The sequence below is a fragment of the Coturnix japonica genome, unplaced genomic scaffold (assembly GCF_054131305.1).
Source record: "Coturnix japonica strain WE unplaced genomic scaffold, WE-NBRP24 Scf039, whole genome shotgun sequence".
In the NCBI taxonomy this organism is placed as follows: domain Eukaryota; kingdom Metazoa; phylum Chordata; class Aves; order Galliformes; family Phasianidae; genus Coturnix; species Coturnix japonica.
In genome coordinates this window covers 1917661-1928452 of record NW_028188942.1, presented here as the reverse complement: position 1 = coordinate 1928452, position 10792 = coordinate 1917661, and the positions used below count along the sequence as shown (strand labels likewise).

Below are 10792 nucleotides of genomic sequence, written 5' to 3'. Positions count from 1 at the left end.
TGTTGTTTTTGGCAGAATGACATGATGAGAAATTTGGAGAGATGATTCTGTAGTTTCCTTGGATTGTCTTATATAGATGCCATAAAAAAAACACCTGGAGAAAAAACACTCAGGCCATTAAAAGCAGCCCTGATTATTAAGGGTGGGAAAACCACCTAATGATGCAGTCAAAAAAAGATGGAGAGCCAGGAGGAGCAAGATGGCAGCAGTATTTGGCTCATGTTCATCGTTCTATATCTATAAATGAGTGCATTTTCTAACAAAGGTAAATACAGTTTTGCAGATGAGACGCTTTCAGCACAAACAGATGAAGTGACTTGTGCAAGGTCACATAGTGAGCTGGTGGCAGGGCCTGGAAGAGAATCCAACTGATCTGACTCAGTTCTCCTCCGACATCCCTAATTTTGGATGCAGAATGGAGAAGGCTTAGTCTGCCGCACAGGAACAGTGGATGCTCCCAAAAAAGTGAGTTCCTTGCAGAGCTCCTCAGTTGTCCTTCCCTGCCATAGCCATACCTGCAGGTAAAGCAGCACAAATAGTTTTCTGTTAGTTGGCTGCTTAAAATACAAGAGAGAGGCAGTATTATTCAGGAATTCATACTCCTTCTTGCAGCTCCTGAGCTTTCTGAATTTGGAGAAGAGCATGTGGTGATTCTGAGTGTGTTCACAGAATCACAGAATGGGCTGGGGTTGAAAAGGCCCAAAATGCTCATCTAGTTTTAACCCCCCTGCTATGTGCAGGGTCGCCAAGCACCAGACCAGGCTGCCCAGAGCCACATCCAGCCTGGTCTTGATTGCCACAACCTCCTTGGGTTCCTTCAGGGCTCATCCTTATCGTGCTCCAGGACACACACCAATGTCCCCATCTATGTGTGACCTAGGAAGCTGTTGAGTCCTCCTCTGTTGTGTGGCCTCCTCCTGTGACTGGTTCATCACCACTTGTCAGCAGAGCCCGTGGTTCACAGTCATCCCTATCGCCCTGTGATAACCATAGTAAACATTTCTATAAACAGATTTTTCTCCTGTCCAAGTCATCTTGCTTACTCAGCTGTTTTATTTTTAATAGAAAGGCATGTTGATGCTAAGCAGATTTTTTTTTCTTCTTCTTCAAATCTCTATTAAACATAAAAAGATGCTGTGTCTGAATAAAAAGAAAAGGTGCCCATTAGATATTTTTAAAGCTTCCAAAAATAGTCTCAAGTCTGCGACAAAGATTATTGAGTGGGAATATTGCAGACAGTGGTTCTGCAATGGAGACAATCATGGCTCCATGCGCTTTTGGCTGGGAGCTACAAGGAGGGGGACTCGTAGGACAAAGACCTCAAAAGGAATGAGTTTACTGAGGGGCTGCTCTTTAGATGGTGAAACCACAGCACTGCACAAGTAGTTCTGCTGGTGATCTCATGTCTCTTTTCCCTTCTGGGTTTGCAACTGCCCTTTGAGGCTGGCATCTCATTGCTGGAATTCAGTCTTTGCTGGAGACCTGCAGCCCCACTGCGAGAAGCACTGCTGTGCAGTACAGGGGTGACAAGGGAAGGCAGTGAGTTCTCTGTCTGGAATTTCTGAGTATAAAGGCAGAAGGAAAATGGACTGCTGATTTTTGCCTTGTAAGCACAATTGATGTTTGACTTGAAAAAAAGTATAACTTGGGTTATTGTTTCTGCCGCTGCACCCTCGGGTCAGAGCACTGCCATATAAGCAGTTGGTTCAGAGCAAGAGGGGAGGCAGAAACTTGGAGGGGAAAGAAGCACATGGGAGTGGAGCTGTCCCAGCAGGGTTCCCAATGCTTTCTTTCTCTCCCATCGTGAAGGCTTTTGTTTCCTTACTTGTGGCAAATGCCAAATCTACCGCTTGTGCTTTAATGCCTGGTGAGAGGGGAGAGGTCTCCAGAGAAACCATGAAAATGGGGAAAGATAAACTGGTGATTATTGAAATGACAAAATATTGCATTGGTGAATGCTGAATGGCTTATATGGAGAAGAGAGCGTTGCAGAATGGAGGGAGCTCTTTTATTGTTTGCACTTAGGAAAAAAAAATAAAGGGATAGTAAATATTCGCCTGCATTGATCACACAGTGAGTAGTTTGCTGTGCCAAAGCAGCCTGCATCAGTGCTCAGGGTTAGTGCTTATTGCAGGTGAACTGCCCATGCAAATGGTGGGTAGTTTGGAGGAGCACAGGTAGTTTTCATCCTGTATGGGCAGACACGAAGGTTGGTTCTGGTGGGCTTTGTTGGCCCTCAAAGCAGAAAAGGAACAAAATGGGACTGAGCAGTGGATAAGGATTTGAGGCTCAGTTCTTATTTCTCCTGTAAATACCATGTATCCCCTCAATAAAACTGATTTATGGCTTTTAGCCATGGTTCCTCACCTGTAAAATTGGGATAAATACTTCCTTTGTGCCCCATTTATTTACATGGTCGTCTCTTCCTATCTAACACCGCGCTTGGTGCAGCGGGGCCTCCTTCCTTTCTCAGCACTCCATGTGGAATTTATATTGCAGCAATCCTTGTAACTATCAGCAAAAGAAAATTACTGCAGACAGGCCTGAGGTCCCAGTGCTTCAGCTCTGCTCTGATAGTGCTGCTGGCTGTGGTTTGGTGGCTGTCCCCTGCCCGTGGCTCTCAGCGTGTACCCACAGCTGTCAGTGTGAATGACAGATTAACAAATGCACAGTGGCTTTGTTCCTCACTGTGCTGCCCCAGTGCCACGCTGGGTCTGCAGTGCAGAGGGATGCATGGCATTGTCTCACCCACTAACACTCTGTCTGGTAACTGGCAAAAGCAATGCTTTTCACCCGTTGCAATGGGTGTGCTGTAGAAAATGAAGACCGTAGGGATGTGAGGGTCTTGTTTAATTTGTTTTATTTCTTAATCCAAGAGTAAGAGAATGCAAAACTTCCAAGCTGAAAGGCTTTGTGCTCTGCTTGCTCCAGGAGATATTAGTGAGGGATCAGCTGGGTTCACCAGTCTCCACAAGGTACCTTTGTTTATGGATGAGGCCGTGCAGTTGGGGATCAGAGGTTGTGCATAGCTGCTGTAGAGCACGCTGGGCTGCAAAAAGTCGGGCACCAGAGATTAATTTCTTGGTTTCTTAGAGCCAAGGTTTAATAGCAGACCTGGGGAGGACAGTGATTGAGCTCACAACCAGCAGAATCTATAGTTCAGGTCAAGTGAAAGGAAGGAGCTAAGAGACTCAGCATGCTGCTTGCAGGAGGAATTCTAATGGCTTCATGGTATGGGGTCTGCACAAGGCATACAGGAGCTAGTGCCCGGGCTGCACCATGAAGCCTGCACAGCCCCGACCCCCTGCTCACTGCCCTGCTCTCAGCTGGGCATGGAAAGAATAAATCTGGAAGGGAACAAGAGAAAACAGAAAACGCTGGCAGTTTTTCAGTAGGGAGAATGGTGTGTTTGAGCTGCAGTGGAGAGGGACAGCTTTTGGTTCTAACTTTTTGAGTTGCATACTTCAACAAACAGTGTAAATTTGGCAGAATGAAGGCTGGGTGACCTATTCTGGCTGGATCGAGGACTGATTCTGAAGCTGGGATTTAACTCAGCTCTGACATTTCATGCTGCTATTCCATTCCACTTCAGTTTCAAAGTTTTCAGACTTTTTTTTTTTTAAAGATGTGCCCTTTATGTAACTCATTTAATTGTGTCTAACTACACGGTGATTTTTTTCCCCTCCCTACCTTCACAAATGCGATTGGATATACATGTAGATCTTAACTTATAGCATATATTACAGTAGGGGCAAGAGAATCTGCCTTGAGCTTTCATATTTATCCTGAATAAGGCTGTACCAACTGGTTCTGCCTTAAATTCTCTACCTCAAAGTCTCCTGGTGTTCTGTTTTCTCAGGAAGGAAACAGGTTGCACTGAACGCAAACTGCGCGGCATGGATTTACTCGTTAGACACAGATGGGATTCCTCTATCAAAGTACTCTTGTGTTGTCTGCATTCATTACACTCACTAGAAAAGCTATTGACATGACAGCATTCTCCTGTTAGGTTTTTTCCTGCTCTTTTAGAAGTGCCTGTTGGGTTGCAGTGGCCTGAAAATGCAGTGACCAAGATTAGAGGTTTGGACCTTGAGAGCCACAGGAGAGGAGCTTTCAATGTCTTCTGTATTTGTTATGATCAATTCATAGTGACTTGAGTCTGCAAATGAAGACGTTCTTATGAAATGTTTTTGATTTTATGCATTTTGATTCTGGTATTAAGTAGTGTGAGAAAAGCAAATCAGTCTTTTTGTTTGGCTGCTGGTTTAACGTCCAGTTCACATTAGCAGGATGCAAGGAATCTGGATGCTTGTTTGGAAGCCACTTATGAGATGTTCAATTTCCTTCTATGGAAGGAAATACTGGAGAAGACTTCTAATCTTATGATTCAAAGCATGAATCAGTCCCCAGATTGGATCTGTGCCTGCAGCAGTAAAAGGGGCAGATTGTCACAGGGTTGCTGCTTTGTTCTTCTCTGGAGCACCCTGTACAGCTGCTATCAAAGGCAGAAGAGCAGCATCAATGGAACCTGCTCTGCTCAATGCAAGCTCTGAGTCTGGTGATTTTCAGCAGCATGTCATCTTAAATATATATATTTTTTCTTTTCTCTTTCTTTATTAGTTTCATGTTCCAGCTGACTTCCTCCAAGAGAGGAACATGCTTTCCCATCAGAACTACCTGAAACACCTGAGTTCATTGGGACTGGAAGAAAACTGTCTCAGAGACAAAGATACACAGCTTCCCTGGATTGCTGGCTACATGCCTGATCTGAGGTCTGTGGTCATTTACTTTGCAATGGATTTTTCACTTTTCATTTGCCTTGTATAGGTATCACCAAATGGTTTATGCTTTCTGCTTTGCACTGTCTTTTTTGGGGGGAAAAACTACACAACAGCTCTGCACACTCCTTGTGCTGATCATCCCTGATGTGGCTGAACTGAAACAACACCCAGCCTGTGCCACTTAGCTGCTGCTGGACAGGACAATGCAGTGATGGTGGTATTTGAGGGAATGATATTCTATCACAAAGGGAATTTGTTACAACCATAATTTTACCAACACAAACGCAGAGAACAGCACTGATCTGAAAAGCCAGAGCCCTGCCTGTGAGTGAGCACAATCTGCAGATGGAGAGAAGCAACTTTCTGATTTCACTGCTAAACTTCCCCTCCTCAAACCAAAACAGTTTAATCAGTCAGATTCCTGTTTAATGAGTTGCACTGCTGCCTCTAACCAGGACAGTATCTTAGATGATGGAAATAATGGTTTCAGTAAGACTTACTGTGATCTCATTACCCCATAGATGGCCTGTGTACGTTCTTCCCCTGCCTCTACCACTCACCTTCACAAGCAGGACCCCAAGTTTGAGACTGAACCCCTCTGGCTGTGTGAGCTGCCACATGAAGGTGCTTTCCTGCACACTGTCCTCTAGTTGCTGCCATCAAGCAGTTGGTAAAGTCTGCAGCTTGCGGACAACTTTTCTTGCCAACCATGCATTACAGAGGGCTAATTGTAAAAGTGGTGCACCTGCTGGCTCCCTTGGTGGCTGGAGCCAACAGGAAAAAAAAAAAAAAAAAAAAAAAAAAAAAGTAATAGTAATTTATTAATGATCAAGTCACAAATAGTAATGAAAACAATAGGAGCATCTGAAGGAAGCGCTGCCGGGGGCAGAGGTGCAGGTGCTCTGTGCCCTGAGCAGGCTTGTCGGCATTTTTATAAAGCTACTTTACAACCCTTATTAATTTCCTACTGCTTTCTGTGTACCCCCTGCCCCTTTGCAAATGTTTTGCCTGCACGACAGGCTCAGCATTTCTTGTTGTAGGTGATAAAATAGCTGTCACCCTGTGGAGGGAGAAAGGAGGCAAATAAAATAAAATCAAATAAAAATGTTAGGTCCAGGGAAACAAAGCAGAGGAAGCAAAGCATTTCGGAGCAAACAAATGAGTTCTAAGGGAGACGCTGAGTCGGCACAGGGAGAGCGATGATGGGAGCTGAGCTGAGGAATGGGGAAAGATTGGGGATAGCAAGAGCTGGAGGGCGAGGGTGGCTCTGCTGAAAGTGAGGCAGGGCTTTGTGCATGGCCCTGGGTTTCAAAGGAGACTGTATGTACAGCCAGCGCCATCCATGAGGAGTTTGGGATCTGAAAATCCCAGCCGTAGTCTGAATAACTGCACTGCATTGGCAAGGTGAGAATTTGTTTAAGTAAGGAGAACAGAAGGCATATGAGCAACACCAGTTCAGGTAACATCCCCATACCAGGTGTCTTAAGTAGACATGGTAGAGATTAAGTAGACATTAAGTAAAGATGGTCGTGCTGTATCTCAAAATACAGTTTCTATATCCATATCAGAATCCATGCTAGAGCTGATAGAAGGCAGATAGAGCAGACACCAACCAGCCCAGTGTTGTTCTTTGAGCCGTAGGTAGGGTCTGCAGTGCTCCTTAGGGGTATATCTGCTAATGTAATATAGCAGTTTAATTCAGCTTGCAACAAAATAAAGCTGAACTAAGTGGAAAACTCTAGAGCTGCGATGGCTTAATTGCTCATACATGAGTCTTTACTATGCAATTTGGAAACTTTAGGCCATGGGAACTTGCTTCTGTGTTCTTGAGCCCATGAACTGCCTTAGTCTGTGGGTCTAACAACAATCAGCTCATAAAATGCTGTGAGTGCAGATTTCAGAGGTCAGCCTGAGTCCGTACCCAATCCATGTGGCTCCTGTGCCCTGCATTCGGCGCTCCAACGAGGTCAGTGAGCTGTCGAGCACACAGTCAGTGCTCTTTAAGCTACTGTGAATCTACCCCTGCTTTCTCTTTTCCCTTTTCTCATTCTCTCCTTGCTCTCACACACCCCCAAATCACAAACCCTCACACCAATGCCAGAAGCCTCTGAGGCTGTCGTAAGCCTGCAGTTATCTGCATTAGGAATAAAGCTGCCATTTTTAAAGCTTTTATACTTTTTATTCTTAACTCCACAGGACCCAGGAATCTTTTCCTGAAGTTAATGTGAATTCAGGGGGTGCGTGTTTTAAGAACTGAGCTGGGTCCTGTAAAAGAGGTAAGAACCAGCAGTTTGCAATGCTAATTATTGCCCGGTGATTTGAGGGGACCTGCACAACGTGCTAACGTGCCTATGATGACACGCAGCATGATACATGGGGAAAGGTGAAGGCAAGGCTCGTATATCCCCATAACATTGAAGGCATATTTCCCTCTCTAATAACTTACAAACAGTCACCATTTGCTGTCTGCAAAATTAACCTCTCATCTCCTCCAGCCTGCTGATCTGGTGCATAGATATAGGATTTTAAGCTTCTCTATTGAAAAATGTCCCTGCAAAGCTGTCCATCAGAACTCCCGCTGCTTTCCAGAGAGTATTATTAATAAGTTCTTCCTATCAGAAATGGGACCCTTTTAGAGCTCAGATAAGGTTTTTTTCCCTGTTAACCAGCTGGGCTGCTTGGCTGTGGACAAATGCCATGATGAATGACGGGTCAAGGATGGAGCAGGCTGATTTCTCTCCGAGCCTGACCTTGTCTCTGGTGTGACATCTGAAATGACAGGTGCATTAAAAAGTTATTTATGTAGGGGAGCTGCGATGCATTGTACCCTTTGCAAGGTAGCACCCAGTTTTGCAAGAGTATTAGAATAAAGGCTGCCTCTGTGTCTGCTGCCTCTTGTACTGCTGGCTTTCTGTAAGCAGCTGCTGTGAAAGCAAGAGGAGAAGCACGGAGCGTTTTTTAGTGCACAGAGGATGCTCTGGAAACTGAAAGGCAAAAAAGGGAGCAGGGTCTGAGAGCAGCAGCAGCAGACAGCTTCCCAGCAAATCACCTGCGTGTCTGCAGATTACTTGCCTGGAACAGCAGTAATCAGCTCTGGAAATGCACCTGAAGGGTTCTGGGCTGTTGAAGGGCCAATGTTGTGGATAAAATGCAGCACTGAGGATTAAATGATTTCTACTGTTCAGCTCTTTATGGCCTCAGTGCACTTGTAAGACTTTCTCTGTTGAATCTCAGACTCTTTGTGAGTAGTTGTGCTGTGGCTCCCTTCTGTCTTTACTGTTGCTGAAATTAAAGGGACACTTCTGGCTTTGTCCTTCTTCCTGTAGGACACATAAGTGGAACTGTAACCATCCTGTGAACAGTCACTTCATTCTGGGAGATGAATAGTTGCTGAATGGCAAGAGATCGCAGCCTAAATCTCCAGAAAAATGCATGCAAACCCTATCAGGTTTCTATTGTCATCTGCCTGACATTGTGCTCCAAGTAGGAAATAGGAAAGGCAATAGGAAAGCTGCCTGTGTTTTGAAATCCAGAACTTTCTCTGGACAATAACACACTTGCTGTTGCATGGCCAAATGAGGACACAACATCCTATGGCACAGATTAAGTTGTAGAGCAGGGTTCATGGAAGAGCCCATGTGCAGTGATTTCTGCATCCTTCTGAGTGCTGATCAGATTAATGAGGACCACAGAAACATTGGAAAACTGTCGTAGTGACACATCAGTATCCTGTTAGCTTCAACAGAATTACAGCATTTGATATCAGCTCTTCCTTCCTTGCTGTTTCTCCACCCCTCCAAAACACCCCCTGAAACACTTGCAGGAGAAATTGTAAAACACATGTAACAGCTTATTTTGTAAGATGGGACTGTTAGAAGAGCTGCATGTTGGTGTGCGTCCAACTCACATTAACTTCAGTTTTGGGCTGCAGCCATACTCGAGTGACTTTGCAAGTCTTTTCTGACTGTCCAATTAAAGTTGATGCGTGCAGTAAATCTGCAGTATCCAAACAGTATTTGATATCTCCATTTTGGATCAGTGGTTGGGTCTGGGAAGTGGATGAAGCTTGCCTGAAGGCAGCATCTGCAAGTTGGTTTTTTTCATCAGAAAAATGAATGGTCTGGTATAATGAATGATTTTGTATAATATCAAAGAAAGAGAGTATCAGCTGTGCACTTCATATGCAGTATTGATTGCAAGTATGCTCATTAATTTGTGTGGTACAGGAAATTCCAGCCAAGGTTAGGAGAGCTTTGCTCTGTAGTGGAGCTGTGACTCCTATTGCCTTCAAAGAGGTTTGAATCAGGTTGCAAACAACCAAAATTCATACTTCAGTTATTTCGCTATAGAAGTGTGTTGTCACAGACGACTTTGTAGACTTCTGGTAGAACAGCAAGGAAAAATGGAAATGTCCTGTCCCTGTTTGAGCCTGCTTAAGGGTTTGATCTGTACAGTTTCGGTGCTCTGGGCAAATGTAGGATGCATGGTGGAACTCTGTTCTCATTGTAGCACAACAAAAGAGAGGAGCTGGGGAGGGGAGGGAGAAGGTATGTTTTCCACCATGGCCTGTTTAAAACATTATGAGCTACCTCTCTTCCATCATGAGTCGTGGTTTAAAGCTACTGCCCAGAGGCATAAAAATCAACTCCTAACAACTTCCAGTGGGACCACTATTCCATCAGTGCTCCCATCAAATGTTGACTCCATGATTAATATTCACCCTCTTTCTTTGTTAATCATCAGTCTTCATTCATTTCTTTGTAACTTCCTGCTGACAGGGGCACTGTTCATACAGCAGCTGGTAGGGAAAACAGAACGAGCTGAACTGCTGCACGCAAGCTGTGAAGGGAAAAAGCCACAACAGTGCATTGTGTCAGCTCAAAATGATTCCTACGGATGCAGCTTTTTCTTTTCTCCTTGCCCTATATGCTCAATTTTCAATAGACGTTGTGAGGCAGGACCTTCAAACAATCCGTGGTTACTATCGCACTGCTTTACCTTGAGTGCCATTGGCACTTGGTAATTTAGAGCAGGAACTCTGCTGATGAAGAGTGAACTGTCAAAATTTGGCTTGTCAAATAAAATCTGTGTACAGTCCTAAAATAGACAGTTTTGCAATTAACGCTTGCACTGTGATTTGCCAACAGGAAGCCCACTCCCAGCTTTGCCACAGCCCTCCTGAAGACCTTGTGTGTGAGACCAAACCTCTTCCCCATTGCCCAGCCTATGAGCTGAGAAGAGCTGCTGATTTCTCTATCATTCTGACTCTTTGGGCAGCTAATATTGCCCTTCTGCAGCGCAGGGATCCTGTCCAAGATGCTCAAGGGGTACAAGCTCTGCACCAAGGCAATACTATTCTGCACAGCCAAGGAAGTTACTTCTTCCTCCCACTAATTTATTCCCCAAAAAGCTGCAGTAGATGCTGCCACGTTTACAAGTACACAGATATTTGCTCTCAGTGCCAGTCAATGAATGCTGCAGCTATGCAGTGTAACTGGAACACCATTGAAGATAATTCCATTTACTTGTGTGAGGGGCCCAATAATTAAATTTGGACATTATTCCTTTAATTACTACAATTTCGGATCACGGTTAGTATTATTTTTGGTCAACAAATAATCGTTGGAGCCTGGAGGGAAATTTTCATTGACTGTCCTCTACTGTTACCCCAGGGATTGCTTTCTGGAGCACGGACAATGTGAGGAGGGAAAGGTCTTCAAAGCACAGTTTTCCTGCTTGCTCAACTCCAAACTGCAGCAGCCAATGCTGAAATAAATCAAACATCAGCCACTGTCAGCCGTCCTGTAGGAAGAGCTGCTATCAGCTGAAGAGGCCATGTAGGCTCTGTTATACACAAGTGGCCGGACCTTGGAGGCTGCCCTTTGTTGGTCCAGTCACAAGGCCCCTTCTTAGAAAAGAACCAGCCCTGATCTGGAAGAACAGCACCAGAGTCAATCTGCCTCCAAGCAACAGGTATGCGGGACACATCATGTAGGGCTTCTGACCTCTCA

At 44.8% G+C, this 10792-nt stretch overlaps 1 long non-coding RNA gene across 2 annotated transcripts; it reads left to right on the top strand.

Moving 5' to 3' along the window:
- Positions 1 to 4680: 4680 nt before the first annotated feature.
- On the top strand, positions 4681 to 10408 carry LOC146753187 (uncharacterized). Of its 2 annotated transcripts, none has more exons than XR_014940157.1 (3): positions 4681 to 4772; positions 6978 to 7057; positions 9929 to 10408. It is a non-coding gene; the product is annotated as an uncharacterized LOC146753187 (long non-coding RNA). The 2 variants fall into 2 exon arrangements; XR_014940158.1 differs by lacking the exon at positions 9929 to 10408 and adding an exon at positions 8108 to 8263.
- The last annotated feature ends 384 nt before the right edge of the window (positions 10409 to 10792 follow it).